At 47.1% G+C, this 5,305-nt stretch overlaps 1 pseudogene; it reads right to left on the bottom strand.

Moving 5' to 3' along the window:
- Window positions 1-213: 213 nt before the first annotated feature.
- Window positions 214-332, bottom strand: LOC129634658 (uncharacterized; annotated as a pseudogene).
- Between the last annotated feature and the right edge of the window lie 4,973 nt (window positions 333-5,305).

The following is a 5,305-nucleotide window of genomic DNA, read 5'->3' as shown; positions in this document are numbered from 1 at the left end:
ATATGATTGAAGTGAAGTTGCTCACTCATGTCCAACTCTTTGTGACCCCATGGACTGTAGCCTACCAGGCTCGTCTGCCCATGGGATTTTCCAGGCAAGAGTACTGGGTTGCCATTTCCTTCTCCAGGGGATCTTCCCAACCCAGGGATCGAACCCAGGTCTCCCGCATTGTAGGCAGACTCTTTACCATCTGGGCCACCAGGGAAGCCCTAAAGCCTATTGCACCCAGTATTCCCAGGCTGTCTCCCATCCAAGTACTATCCAGGCCCAACCCTGCTTAGCTTCCGAGATAAGACGAGATCGGGCGAGTTCAGGGTGGTATGGTCGTAGACTCCATATGATTATGTACCTTTAAAAGGAGTGCCTGCCTTGTTCTTGAACCCCAGAGTGTGAAGTAGAGACCCCCTCCCATCTACAGAGAGCCCACCCCTCTGAGGAAAAGAGGGTTGTAGAGAGCTGCTTTCCCCTGTCTGTAACAGTATATGCAAAATAAGACTTTGCGTGTTTTTAAAAAAAAACTCGGGTCGATTTCTGATCTATTAAAGTGTTATATAAGTAAAGATATAAATACACATCGATCAGTATTGTATTCAGTTGTCTTTCCCCCTTTGAGCCAACTTCCAGGCAGGTGGCTATTGAGAGTGTTCGGAATTGTAAATGCCTGTTTGCAGCTAGTACTTAGTGACTTAATTTTATTCCACTGAAATATGGAAGACACGTGGAAAGGTGCTATTTTCTTTCAGGGAAGTAATCCGTGAGATGAAGGCTAGATTGTGGATAAGGGCAAATGGAACCTGTTAATAACATACCAAGTTAACACTGCCGATTACTTGTAACAAGGCTGCTGAGAGTTGGGGAGGCAAAGCCCTGGTAGCAAGGATCCCCCTGGGCCCTCACTCCCCCAATACAACAGAAACGTTGTGTCCTGTGTCCATCGCAGTTACTGGCACAGCAGGCAACACACCAGCCTGCCTTCTCCTTCTTTCACCCTCTACATTCTTCTCCTTTGCAAGTGAATGCAAACTCCCTCCTGAATTCCATACAAAGAATAAGACACTCTTCTCTGGGTTGTGATCAGAGCTCCTTTAGAAAAATGGTACTGATGAACCCATTTGCTGGGAAGGAATGAAGATGCAGATGTGAAGAACAGACTTGTGGACACAGTAGGGGAGGGAGAGGGATGGACGGATGGAGGAAGAAGCATCCACATAAATACGCTCCCATGTGTAAAATCGACGGCTGCTGAGAAGTTGCCGAATAACACCGGGAACCCAGCTGGGGGCTCTGTGATGACCTAGAAGAGTGGGATGGGGGGAAGGAGGGAAGCTCAAGAGGGAGGTGATATGTGTATACTTATGGCTGATTCACATTGTTGTATGGTGGAAACCAACAATGGTGAAGTAATTTTACTCCAATAAAAAAAAAAGGCATGAGAAACAGAATTCTAAATTATGAATGTCAGCAAAGGATGGAGATGAAGTCCTCCAGGGGAGATGTTGGAGGGGAGGTGGCCCCCGGAGGGCCATTCAGCCTCTTGAGCTCTGGGGCCCATAATGAAGACAAGGTCTCTATCTAAACAACACCTTCCTACCCCATGCTGTCCTGATGCTCTCCCTGGTGTGTTAAAGATCCCTTCCCTGTCTGCAGGAAGCCCACTTCCAGAAGGAAAGAACAGGTGTGGAAGGCTGTTTTTCCCTGTAAGTATGAATTCACCTGGATTTACATCCTTCGGATATATACTATAACACATGTTCTGGATAAATCCAGATTTGGCAAAATAGCGTATGATCTGCTCTTTAGTATTATGCTCTAATTTCTTGGTGTTTAGAGAAACCGCTTTTATCTATATCCGTAACTGTTTTCATCCTTATGGGCTTTCCAGGTGGCGCTAGTGGTAAAGACCCTGCCTGCCAATGCAGGAGACATAAGAGACACAGCTTAGATTCCTGGGTTGGAAGATGCCCTGGAGGAAGGTATGGGAACATGTTCCAGTATTTTTGCCTGGAGGATCCCTTGGACAGAGGAGCCTGGTGGGCTACAGTTGGTAGGGTTGCAAAGACTCGAACACGACCTAGCATGCACACAGGCATTCCTACTTACACTTGTGTGTTGATCCATGTATCTAGGTAATGCAGCAATTAAGTAGATCCTGAAAAGGAGCCTGGTGGATAAAAGTCATGAGCTCCACGTACTGGATTCAGAAGATGGGATTTGAGCACCAGCTTAGCCACAAGCAGCTAGTGACTCAGGCAACAGAGGAACTCTCCCTTTGCCTCAGTCAGCTTATCTGAGGATGAATCTGACAATCTTGTCTAACAGGAATGTCACATGTAGTCATGTATGTTAAAGGACTTCATAAACGATGGAACTGAGAGGGCAGCATAATGAATATTATATACCAATGGTGGATTCACCTGAATTGTAGGATTATGTCTCATTTTGATTTTATTCTGTACAGAATTTGGTCATTTGGTCCCAAGCCACATGCTTTTCTCCCACCTAGGAATAAACGTCTTAATAAGAGAAGTGTGTCTGTTTGTACGCAGGCGTATGTGTGTTTTCTGGAGGAGGGCATGGCAGCCCACTCCTGTATTCTTGCCTGTAGAATCCCATGGACGGAGGAGCCTGGCAGGCCACAGCCCATAGGGTCGCAAAGAATTGAACATGACTGAAGTGACATAACACACACGCACGAATGTGTGTGTGTATGTGTGTGTGTTAGTTGTACTTGTCTGTGTGTCTTTCTCTGTGAATACATGTGCACACATGTATGCAAACATTGTGCACATGTGTCCACACATAGGATGTATGCATGCATGTGTGTGTGATATATATGTATCCGTATGTGTGTAAAGGAAAATTTAATGATGGCCTAGCCATTCCAACTACTTAGTCTTTTACATTTATCACTGGCTGGCATGTCTGTAGACCACACAGCCCATGGAGAGCAGTGGGTCCTTGCCCCCTGGTGGCATCATCTTCCCAAGAGCAAGCAGCCATGGAGGAGACCAGCAAAGGCAAGTAAGCCTGGGGCTTCAGGCAAGGAATTCTAGGAACCAGGTAGAAGAAATAGGCTCTGGCTGACCTGCCTCTTGACAAACCTGTATGCAGATCAGGAAGCAACAATTAGAACTGGACATGGGACAACAGACTGGTTCCAAATAGGAAAAGGAGTATGTCAAGGCTGTATATTATCACCCTGCTTATTTAACTTCTATGCAGAGTACATCATGAGAAACACTGGGCTGGAAGAAGTACAAGCTGGAATCAAGATTGCTGGAAGAAATATCAGTAACCTCAGATATGCAGATGACACCACCCTTATGGCAGAAAGGGAAGAGGAACTAAAAAGCCTCTTGATGAAAGTGAAAGAGGAGAGTGAAAAAGTTGGCTTAAAACTCAACATTCAGAAAACGAAGATCATGGCATCTGGTCCCATCACTTCATGGGAAATAGATGGAGAAACAGTGGAAACAGTGTCAGGCTTTATTTTTTTGGGCTCCAAAATCACTGCAGATGGTGACTGCATCCATGAAATTAAAGGACGCTTACTCCTTGGAAGGAAAGTTATGACCAACTTAGATAGCATATTCAAAAGCAAAGACATTACTTTGCCAACAAAGGTCCGTCTAGTCAAGGCTATGGTTTTTCCAGTGGTCATGTATGGATGTGAGAGTTGGACTGTGAAGAAAGCTGAATGCCAAAGAATTAATGGTTCTGAGCTGCGGTGTTGGAGAAGACTCTTGAGAGTCTCTTGGACTGCAAGGAGATCCAACCAGTCCATTCTAAAGGAGATCAGTCCTGGGTGTTCATTGGAAGAACTGATGCTAAAGCTGAAACTCCAGTACTTTGGCCACCTCATGCAAAAAGTTGACTCATTGGAAAAGACTCTGATGCTGGGAGGGATTGGGGGCAGGAGGAGAAGGGGACGACAGAGGATGAGATGGCTGGATATCATCACCAACTTGATGGACATGAGTTTGAGTGAACTCCGGGAGTTGGTGATGGACAGGGAGGCCTGGAGTGCTGCAATTCATGGGGTCACAAAGAGCTGGACACGACTGAGCAACTGAACTGAAATGAAGCTCAGTCCATTGGCCCCAGGAAGTCCTCATGTATAGGAAATCATAGAGGCTGGAGGAGGGCTCAGAAGGACCTTCTAAAGATCGGGGTCCAAAACCGGTGCATGCTAAGTCACTTAAGTCATGTCCAACCCTTTGTGGCCCCATGGACTGCAGCCCACCAGGTTCCTCTGTCCATGGGATTCTCCAGGCAAGAGTACTGGGATGGGTTGCCATGCCCTCCTCCAGGGGATTTTCTTGACCCAAGGATCAAACCTGCATCTCCATGTCTCCTGCATTGACAGGCAGGTTCTTTACTATCAGAGAAGGCAATGGTACCCCACTCCAGTACTCTTGCCTGGAAAATCCCATGGGTGGAGGAGCCTGGTAGGCTGCAGTCCATAGGGTCGCTAAGAGTCGGACACGACTGAGCCACTTCATATTCACTTTTCACTTTCATACATTGGAGACGGAAATGGCAACCCACTCCAGTGTTCTTGCCTGGAGAATCCCAGGGATGGGAGCCCGGTGGGCTGCCATCTATGGGGTCGCACAGAGTCGGACATGACTGAAGTGACTTAGCAGTAGCAGCAACAAAGCTGGGGCCTGACACTATCTGCGGGTGACCCTATGCTAGTGTCTACTTGGTCCCTGTCTGAGATGCACCAGTAAACTTCAGCTAAATAAATGCAGGGATGAAGTGGATCACCAGGTGGCCTTTATAGTTCTGCTACTGCTAAGTCGCTTCAGTCATGTCCGACTCTGTGCGACCCCATAGACGGCAGCCAACCAGGCTCCCCCGTCCCTGGGATTCTCCAGGCAAGAACACTGGAGTGGGTTGCCATCTCCTTCCCCAATGCATGAAAAGTGAAAGTGAAGTCTCCCAGTCGTGTCCGACTCTTCGCAACCCCATGGACTGCAGCCCATCAGGCTCCTCTGTCCATAGGATTTTCCAGGCAAGAGTACTAGAGTGGGGTGCCATTGCCTTCATGGTTCTAAGAATGACTTAAAAACTAAAAGTGAAAACATAGATGAACTTCCCTATAGTTATTCTAAAGGTGAGAAACTTGAAGTTTGGAGATGCCCCATTTTAAGCAGCCCTGTTAATTTTAGAGGGCTTTCCTGGTTGCTCAGCTGGTATAGAATCCACCTGCAATGCAGCAGACCCCGGTTCGATTCCTGGGTTGGGAAGTTCCCCTGGAGAAGGAATAGGTTACCCACTCCAGTATTCTTGGGCTTCCCTG

The sequence above is a fragment of the Bubalus kerabau genome, chromosome 19 (genome assembly GCF_029407905.1).
Source record: "Bubalus kerabau isolate K-KA32 ecotype Philippines breed swamp buffalo chromosome 19, PCC_UOA_SB_1v2, whole genome shotgun sequence".
NCBI lineage: Eukaryota > Metazoa > Chordata > Mammalia > Artiodactyla > Bovidae > Bubalus > Bubalus kerabau.
The sequence above is the reverse complement of the archived record's forward strand: the minus strand, read 5'-3'. Positions and strand labels throughout refer to the sequence as shown.